General features: G+C 44.8%; 1 long non-coding RNA gene across 1 annotated transcript; it reads left to right on the plus strand.

Moving 5' to 3' along the window:
* The first annotated feature begins 1,112 nt into the window (after positions 1-1,112).
* LOC125946029 (uncharacterized) lies at positions 1,113-5,008 on the plus strand. Its single transcript, XR_007467330.1, has 3 exons — positions 1,113-1,199; positions 2,587-2,687; positions 4,542-5,008. It is a non-coding gene; the product is annotated as an uncharacterized LOC125946029 (long non-coding RNA).
* Positions 5,009-10,673: the final 5,665 nt, after the last annotated feature.

Below are 10,673 nucleotides of genomic sequence, written 5' to 3' on the forward strand. Positions count from 1 at the left end.
AAACCAGTTCTGATTATGAGGCACGCCGTAGTGGAAGGCTCCGGATTAATTTTGACCACCTGGGGTTCTTTAACCTGCACTACAACGCAAGAACACGGGCGTTTTTGCATTTCGCCTCCATCGAAATGCGGCCGCCGCGGCCGGGATTTGATCCCGCGATCTCGTGCTCAACGTCTGAGCTGACAGAGCCACCACGGAGGGCTACAGGTGTTGCTTTAGCCGTATAAAACGCGGGTTTATCGTCAGTAAAACGGTAAATTTTGCTAAATAAGAAAGGCTACTATCATCATCATTATCATCATCGTCATCATTGACAGAAGCCGACCCCCCTTCAGAAAAAACCTGAATCCGCCCCTGGTTACGACTGGCTTCGCCTTTCGAAAGTACCGGCGCAATATTGGCTCTCCCTGGCGCGCCCGCGTACTGCTGCTGCTGCTGCTTGCCGGACGCCTTCTTCAGCGTGTTTTGGGCTATCTTTCTCTCTCCGTTTGTGTGTGTGTGTGTGGTGTGTTCGCGCGCGCGTACGTGTTTTGTAAGCGCTTTACGTGTGCGTGCGTGCGTCCGTGCGTTTTTTCTGAGCGCTGTGTACGTGCGTTCGTGCATGTTTTTTGAGTGTTTTGTATGTGTGCGTGCGCGCGCGCGCGTCCTTGTATGCGCGTCTATATATGTGCTTGCGCGTGCGTGCGTTCGTGCGTTTTTTGTGAGCGCTTTGTATGTGCGCGCGTGCCTGCTTTGCATGTGTGCGTGCGCGCGCGCGCGTTGCTGCTTCGCGAGCGTTTTGCTTGTGCGCGCGTGCTTGTATGTGGATCTCTATGTGCTTGCGCGTGCGTGCGCGCGCGCGTACGTGTTTTGTGAGCGCTTTGCGAGTGCGCGTGCTTGTATGCGGGTTTCTATGTGTTTGCGCGTGCGTTCGTGCGTGCGTGTTTTGTGAGTGCTATGTATGTGCGTGCGCGCGCGCGTACGTGTTTTGTGAGTTTTCTGCGGGGGCGCGCGTGCTTGTGTGTGTGTGTGTGTGTGTGTGTGTGTGTGTGTGTGTGTGTGTGTGTGTGTGTGTGTGTGTGTGTATTGAATAAAGTCGGTAGTTTTACACGCAATAAACCTCTTCAAAATTGGTGCAGCGGCTGTCCCCGCCCTGAAAACCGAGTTTGGTGTCGAGCCACTCTGGAATACATGGAGGCGCCGGAGGACCAGTGGAAGGTGTAAGTTTCCTCCTTTTCCCCCCCTCTACCCTGATGAATCCACTTCCTTGATTGTTATTGTGAAATAAACGTTTCATCAACAGCATAAATACATGAATCAGAAATCCGGAAAGTGTGTTTCACGATTACACTAATTTCGATCGTGAAACGTGTACCTTGGGTTAGCCCACATTTCCTTGAAGTAGGCAACTGCTTACGAGGCGGCGGCAGGCGAAATGCTGCCGCCTTTTTTGCCCGCACAAAAAATGTTTTGCCTACAAATGCAAAAACGCCCGTGTCTCGTGCATTGGGGGCACGTTGAAAAACCTCTAGGGGTCAGGATCAATCCAGTCACCCGCTATCCCGTGCCCCTTAATCAAATTGTCGTTTTGACACGTAACACTCCCGAATTCAAGGAGACAACTGCTTAAATTGTGAATAGCTGGTTATTTGCGATATTCCGCATATAGCAATTGGTTTAAGCAGCTTTTACTGAAGATATGAAGTGCTAAGATTTAGGTCTCTCTGGGGTGGTTCTCATGCCCTTCGAAAATTGTCCTCTATAGCCCGATTATAATTCGTAAAAATGGAATTTATAAGGCATGCCCTCGGACTCGAGGATGTGTTTGAGATGTAGGTTTAATTGAGAAGGTTGCGGTGATCCAATAAATTTTTTAATGCTTTCTCAGTAGGAGTGTCAAAGTGTAAAAAAAGCGTATGTGTGTGTGTAAATTGTTGTAAGCGAGTCACATGGTGCAGGTGTGCGTGTGTGTGTGTAAGACTTCGCTCCTCGAAAGGGCAGCACTTGTGTAAAGTGACTTGTTGAACAACACTTTGCAAATGTGGTGAACATGGTTTAAATAATGGATTTGAGACCTGCAAGGAGTTGCGACATTGTAACGCATTCCACTTGCATTTACCACGGATTTGCCACTGAATTGTACAACTCTCTGGTGCTGTTTGGCCAGAAAAGGCAAGGAAACAATAATTAATCAAATTTGCTTCATTCACACTATTTATAGCCAGCGTAGTAGCCCAAGTCACTAGTGTGATCGAGTATATATTTGCAATGTGGCACTAAGATTACTCATTACATTAAACTTAGATGCTTTCATAGCTGGTAATAAACTTAGTGAGCACTAAAAGAAATATTAAACAATAGAAATACCACTAGCACAGCACCGGCAACAGTGTATGAGCAGGCAAACGTATATGTGTGTGGAAATTTCAATGCAATGAACTTTCACTACAACATCTGTGGTATGAGGCTTTTTTTTTCTCAGTAAGCTGTACCGAGTCCATACTTTGATTTTTCTCTTGCCAACCAAAATCACCTTTATTGCCAGTGATCTTGTCTCTAGTTCTGGTAGCATTTTTTATGTGGAACTAAAAATGTCATTTCTTGCAGGTCATCCAGATGACAGCCTCACAATTCGCAGCCTTTGTGCTCTCCATCAGAAACCCATCGGGGGCAAGCCACTTATGTTTGCCTTCAGACAAGACAACATTGTAAGTAGATATAGGCGTGTAGTCGAATATTCTGAAACAAGTTTCCATTTAATACTGTGAGGCTCCTTTGATAGCCTTAGGTTCATATTTTGTGCAGTTGTGTGTATGCAGTTTTTAGATATTGCCGATGGCACAGTGCACATTGCAGATATGACGACTATGAAGTATATACTTGCAATTTCATCATTGCCTTTCATAATGTCTTTCTTTTGTGCAAGGATATTCAGAGATTGGGGCATTTCAGCATCATATTCTGTATTGTGCATTCAGTGCTCATTTCAAGTTACCCTCCTCCTACCAATTTGTTTGTGGGAAAAGAGTATTTGTTTAACCTCTGCAATGCGATTCTTATTTGCTCATTGCGTCAAACTCCTCTACCTTTAATTATCACATAATTGTCACAACCTCAAAATTTCGGCTGTTATTCTTTTGAAAACAGTATCAAAATCAAAATGTGCTAGATTGCTATCAAGACTGCAAGGGAATTGATGAAATTGCAAGAAACCGTGGCTTCTTATGGTAGTTGAAAACCTCTTTTCAGCAAACCATGTGCCTATTTTGTTTACTGAGCTGCTCATGAAATTCCCAAGCATGTTTGATTTAACACAGTCGTTACAGGAGAAGAGAAAAAAAAGATTAACAGCAGCACTTTTCATGAGGATGCAATGCTTTTGGATATTCTCCAGGTGGCAAAATGTACATTTAGGAGAGAGGTTGACCTGGAATCGGAGAGGGTGGGGCAGGGAGCCAATTTGCAGCCATTGTGACTCATGCATGTAGTGGCAACACAGGATGAGAAATAGTTGCGGCACTGCGGTCTCGTAAATAGGTCAGCACTTACATAAACTCCCCCACAGTGAGGGGGAAACGTAGGATATGTTGTCCAATAAAGATGGTGCTTTTAGGAGACAGCAGGAAATTTTAGGCTCTAGTTGAGGAGCTACATTATGAAGGACCTCGTAAATTGTAGGAAGCCAACATAAACTGAGTAGAAGGACGTACGTCACTGTTCAGAGCACGAAGTAGAAATTCGGAGCATCAGGAAGGATTGTAAGTTTAAATAAGGGAATAGTACTTGTCAGCGTATTGCCTAGCAAACAAGGGCAAAAAATAGTTGGCAGGACGTTCTATATTTTCCAGGGAAATGTGCTGAAACACTGATTCTTACTCAGTCAGTAAAGAAATATACAACAATAAATAAATAACTATGTATACAGAAAAGGCCTTATAGACTACAGTGGAGAGTTGGACATTGTTGAGCTAGATGCAAGTACTGCTTTGCTACTGTAATGCAGGGCAGGTGAGAATGCATTTGGGGGTTTCGCCACTTTCGTCTGTTGTGCACTCTCTCTGCACAATAATGCTCTTCGTCTCGGAGTGTATAAATGTTGCATTCAAAACAATTCTCATGCCTTGAGCACAGCAGTCTTATTGTGTCTTCTCCCATGAAGTCTTCTGCTGCAGTGCTTCTGAAGTGTAATGCACAACAACATTGCACATTTTATATTGTGAGTTTTATATTGCGGTCACATCCATGCTCCTGGAGAAATGCCCATTGCTGAGAGATGTCGTTGGTAGAGTCTACATTTTATGCTCTTATTTTCCATAGTGAAAAGGCTACTGTATATTCATTTTTGCTTCTATGCCATTTTGTATTTACGATGACTTAGTGATCGCGGTTTCTAAAGTTGAAAACTGGAACTTTTTCCCAATTGAGCTGTGCCTTGTGTTCGGTCACAATAATTAGGGGTGTTGTTTTCAGAAGCTTGTTGCCTTATTAAATTCCCCGCAGTGTATAGGATCGTAATGAAATGTAGAGTCAACTCTCATGATTCTGTTATTTTGCTAATGCAGGAAGCAGGATTCGAGCACAGCCATCTCCTGCACTTATGGTCAAGATGCTCAGACAATGGAGTCCCTGTTCCTTGTGGTTAACCGTGAACAGTATTCTCGCTTTTATGAAAGCTAAAGGTGATTTCCTGCATAAATTAGGATTTTGCAGCTCAAATGTATACACTTTATTCTAATTTGAAGCAACTAATATATGCTGTTTAATTCTTTTATACTGTTTGATACAATCATTTCTTGTTGGAAAATATTAAGCATGATGTTTAACATTTATTTATGCATTACTGGCTGATGCATGATGGCCTGTGTTTAAAAAATGTGAACTCACATTTGAAGCTTCATTCAATAACCAGAGTATGGCTGATTTAATAAACATTATTTGCTCATTTATGTACAAGCCCTAATCTTCCATTATCGCACCAAGTACAAATAATTTAGAAATTGGCAATGTATCATCCGCATGTGGCCAGTAGAGTACCTTAATGAACAGTGGTTTGTTGTTATAGGCCGCCATTGATACGGCACTTCGCACCTAAACAGTAATAAATCTGGCATCTTTAGACTGTCTTGCAGTAGAAAAAAAAACATTTTCAAGCAACATATTTTATAACAGACCATGCATTGCCTTCGCATTACAAAATTTAAGGAAACCATAATTGTAATCTGAAAATATGCTACACAGCATTTTTAGCTCAGAGAACTCTATTTACATTTGAAAAAAAATGATTTAGGTGTGAAAAAAATTTTCTTGCTCAAGGAATCTTGTTGAGGAGCGAAAATTCATCTTGATGCTCCTGGATCAAACCTTATTTAAAGCAAGTTCATGTGTGAAACATACGGTGTTTCAGTATATCAAAAATGTGCGCCAGTCAAGCTTTATATCGACTTTCCAAATCAGCTTTTCACAATGATTTGCCATGACATTGGTGTACAAAATAACAGGGTATGTTTCTTGTCTGCGTGTTCTACTTCCCTAATTGACCTTTGCAATATATATATATATTTTTCAAGGCCACCAAAACTAGAATTCTTGTACCTGAAATTTAATATTGAAAACTTATTCCTTTAAGTGGCACCAAACAGGCTGTTTTAGGGTTACCATATATACAGGTTGTGTCAGTTAACTTAAGCTAAACATTAAATATATGCAAATGCTACGTAGCTGGACAGAACCAAGGTAATGTTGTTCGCCGTCGCTTGGAGATACTCAGACTATTTTTTGTACTCGGCCTAATTCGATAATTAGACCTCATTATTTATTCAACTTCTCAATTATAATTAGATGAAAAGTGTCAATGAGTAAATTATAGAGCAACATGAGAAACTCCTAATACAGCTTCCTGTTGCTCAATACGTGCAACATAAAATGGTTTTTCCGAGCGTGAAAGAAGCCCGTGAATATACGCAAAATTTTCGTCCGGCTGGCCGCTCGAGGCACTTTATGTGTACTCGCGGGCATCTTTCACGCTCGGAAAAACACTTTTATGTTGCACGTATTGAGCAACAGAAAGCTGTATCGGGAGTTTCTCATGTTGCTCTATACAATCTTCTAATTGACACTTGTCATCTAATTATAATAGTTGAGAAGTTGAATAAATAATTAAGTCTAATTAGGCGGAGTACAAAATATAGTCTGAGTATCCCCAAGCGGCGGCAAACAATATTACTTTAGTTCTGTCCACCTACGGAGCATTTGCATATTTTTAAAGTTTGTCCCAAGTTAACTGAAACACCCTGTATATAGGACAGATTTGATCAGTTAAATTAAAAAAAAACATTTTTGTAGGAAATGTAAATTTTCATGTACTTACAAATGTATTTGGTGATTGCACATTTTAGGTTGTTATGTATGTATTATGTAGTTATGTATTCTAGCATGGAATAAATATATTTACTTTCCTTGAAAATCAAGTATCATATTTGTCTTGCTGGTTTGTATTACATTTTATATGCATATGTAAAGCGTAATAACCATTGATGTAGATATACACGCTCAGAAGTTATAGTTTGCTAGGTTGCATTTGTGCAGTGAAGACAGGTTTGGCCCTGAATTACAAATATTTGTTGTCATCCACACGTATAAATGTTGTGTACGCCTATCGAAACTTCAAGCTTGGCTATCGGACGCCGTGCTTGGCAGCTGAACTTGAACCTTCTGGCACACACGAGTTATGCCTGGATCGCTCCATATAGTCATAATTCAAGGCATGTACAGCTGAGCCTGCCTTCCCTATACTGTAGAAATAAAGGGTGTACACCCTTTCAACACCTATGAAAATGGGTGTTAATGAGGACTAACACCCTAACACCCTTCATAATTTTTGCTGGACACCCTTCCTCTAGGGTGCTATATTAGCACCCCAACTGTAGGGTGTAGGAAACAGCACTCTTAGGGTGTCCGTCTGGCGTCAAACTGATTTACACCCTTAAGGGTGTTAAACTGTTTCGTGTGTAAGGAGCTTCGCCCCTAAAAGCCTGATAAGCAGCCAGAGATCTTTGAATGCTATCGCGCTCCGCTCTTAAATGCGAAGCTTAAGCGTCCTCCAATTCTGATGGTGTTTCGCTGTACTTTGGTTCTAGGCAACGTTGAGGGGAATGTTGAAAACCTAGCCTTTCTAAATTTTGCACACGCGTGCGCCTCGGGGCAAAAGCCAAACAATTAATTAAATAATAAAAAAGGTCCTAGGCCCTTCATATATTTTAAAATAAGACGGCCATATTGCTCCTGTAAAAATTTCTTCCCAGCAATGCACGTGTGTTTAAAAGTGAAGCCAACTTTAAGATCAGTGTAAGCTGGGTCTGTGTAACCTGGCGCTGGCTTTCCCACGTTGTGGGCTGCAGTGAAGCCTACTCATAAGGAAAAATGTGATGCGAACGGAGCCCGATAACGCTATCGCGTTCCACTCTTAATTGCGAAGCGTCCTCCATGTTTTTGTTCTGCGTCAACAAAAACTCCGGTCCCACGCGAACGCACTCGTGCCCCTGCTCGCGCGCTCGTCGTCTTCTTCTTCTTCCACAGCTGACACGTCGGCGTCCATCGGATATGTACTTTGAGTAGATTAGTTATAAATAGGTCGCGTTTTCAACATCTGCAGACTCCCAGGTAGGCAAAAATGTTGTCGCAGTTTCACCCGAAAGGCGAAGCATCAATTGCGATAGCAACTTAGTAGAGAGCTATACGGAGTAAGGATAGTAGTTTTATCCGCTGTACAAACTTGGACATGCAGCAGCACCGGCAACACACAGCACTGTTGTCGACGCCGTCGGCGTTTTGCCCGCGTTCGCACAAAATGCGTGCGGCGTTGGTGACTGTTGCCGGAGCCTCTGATATAAATAGGCACTTGGTGCCGCAGCTAAACGTCGCCTCCCTTCCCTGCCCCCCCCCCCCCCCCCCACGGCCTTTCGTGCGTCAGAAGAAGGCGCGTTTGCTCTACATATATGGTGATTGTAAAGGAGGAAAGAGACGCCTACTTCTGCAGCCCTTACGGGAGCACGGCACAGAACGCGCGTTTGTTCTCCGCCGTGCGTTCACTCCCCGTGAAAGCGCGCGTCCCTCGCGCCCTTTCGCTCGCACATACAGCGTTCGACGGCGCGCGGCGACGATTTCATCTCCATTGACGTCATACGGAACCTCACGGCGACGGCGACGGCGACGGCAACGGCGACGGCGACGCCGACGGCAGAAATCTGCTTTGGAGTGTCCATATAATTGCTATCGCAATAATAAAGCCCGACCCTCATGGAACGAACTTCCGCGACGGTGTTAGCGCGTCAAAAAATGTAGCGAGACGCGCCGCCGTGTTCTCGCCTCACCGCCCCTCATGCGACAATCCAGCTATCAATGTGGCCAGCCGTGAAGCAGGAGGTTACTGTTTTTTAAATGTAACCCACAGTAAGGTTTAGCATGTTGCGACACTTAATAACGTGATAACTTAGTGTCCTATCATTTTTCTTTAGGTATTTCTTCTACATTTTACGCTTGGCTATTCACAACCTCTAGAAAGCACAGAAAACAGCTTGGCTCTGCCAAAATTGTGCCCATGCGGATACAGTGGGTAGTGTCATTAGACAGCTTTAGTTTAACGTAAGCGTAATAGCGTGGTTAAGGGAAATAGCGTTACCGTTCTGCAAACGAACTTTGCAGAAAGAGAGTTTTAGTAAAGCGTGATAGCGTAGTTTACGTGCGGGACGCTATTCCATTACGCTTTGAATTTCGCATACATAGGGCACCTAAGTAATTCTATGTGTGTGTGCGTCCCGAAAGTGCGAGAGGCAGCGCAATGGAAAAGCCAGGAGAGCGTTGTATTTTTACTTCCCATGTCCGTCGATCTGCAGCGAAACAGACAAGCAGTACAAGCTGTCTACCATAGCCTCCGAAATTTTCCCATCTCAGAGGCCAGATGCCGTCGTCGCGCCTATCTCCCAACTTCACCGACAGGTGGCGCTCGCATCTCAAAAAAATTTTCTCTCGTGAGGCTCAGGCGCGTTTGAAACGAGAAGCGATCTCGAAAATTCCTCAAGATTAGTCATAACACTCTCTAATCGAAGTGGCATGAGACTAAGCAAAAGCCGTTTGCGCAGTCATTTGCCACGAACGAAGTGAATTCTACAAAAACAACGCCAAATTCAGTTCGAAGCGGGCGACCGGGACCGCCGCCATGTTTTACGTAAACTCAATCCTATGATGCAACGGCCGGAAGTGCTGCCTCCGGATTGGATCGGGTTTGTCACCGCGCACTGAACGCTTCCGGCGGCGGGCGAAAATATCTATCCCCTCCAAGGCGGTGGCGCACGTCCTGATTTTTGACGCCGGCCGACGAGCGGCCGCCGTCGCCCGTCGGACGAAGTTCGCCGCTTGGACGCCGGAAATTCGTTCTATGAGGGTCGGGCCTAAATGTTTCTCAAAGATTTGGCGCTGTGCGACCCACCTCGACCATGTCTACGTGCTCACTGCCTTCTCTTTGTTGCCGTTCCAAACGCTTGCGTATTTAGTTTCCTTTCTTTTGCACTCCCGTGGTGGCGGTGCTGTCGAAACTTCACGCGGGTCTGGTTTCCTCCGGCTCCTCGGGAAGGCGGTCCCGTCGTCCACGCCAATGTATATAACAAAACTGAAATATAAGTTGCCGTTCTCCATTTTGAATTTCAGTTAATCTTCTGTCGTCGTAATGGTGAGGCCGCGTATAATCCGCAGTCCGGTGGAGCAACGCGCCTACTGCTAACCAGCTTCGCTGGTCATCCACCTTCGCAGAGTGAAATGCCTCGTGATTTATTCTTATATCAATTCAATCATTTTCGCGTACAGTCCGGACTCCCGAGGAGCAACGCGCCTACGAAGAGCGACGGCAGGAACAGAGACGAGAATGCAATCGTCGCCGGCGGGCGCCAAACACCACTGATGAAGATCGTGCACAAAACGCCAAGCGACGGCGACTTATATTTCTGGTCGTTTATATACATTCGGGTGGACGACGGGACCGGCGCGCCGAGGAGCGGGAGGAAACTGAATACGCGTGACGTTTAGAGGGCACCGCCACCACGGGAGAGCGAGAGGAAAGGAAACTAGATACGCGAGCGCTTGGAACGTTGACAAAGAGAGGGCGGTGGTAACGGAAACATGGCCGACCCGTGCCTGGGACTCTTGGTCTCCCAGCTGTGACAAGGGTAGTTCAAGGGCGCGTTACAGGTCCCGGAGCCCATCGCCCGGAGTGCAGAGGAGTATATGTCATTGCGCTTGGACGCTTTCTACACTAGCACCGGGAGCGCCCCACGAGACCAGGGTTCTTGCTCGCACGCATGAAAATTTCACGGGACCCTAGCCATAAACAGCATCGCTTTAAAAATCAAGTAGAAAGCTGCGGATAAACAGACATTTCATGCATCGATATTTCAAGCAGATTGTTAGTGGATATCAAGAAATGTGCAATGGATAACAACGAAACATATCGTTACCGACTGACTGATGAATTAAGACTCACAGCGTAAGTTTTTACCTAGTTACACCAATAATCTAGTGCGTACTCGTGCAATCAAAAAACCAACCGCACTCGATTCAAGCCCTCAACTAAGCTGCACGCCCTTTGCTAGTGGAGGGTCAGGAAAAACGCACTATTGACCTACACTCTTAGTCAAGTACCGTAT

The sequence above is a fragment of the Dermacentor silvarum genome, chromosome 5, assembly GCF_013339745.2.
Source record: "Dermacentor silvarum isolate Dsil-2018 chromosome 5, BIME_Dsil_1.4, whole genome shotgun sequence".
NCBI lineage: Eukaryota > Metazoa > Arthropoda > Arachnida > Ixodida > Ixodidae > Dermacentor > Dermacentor silvarum.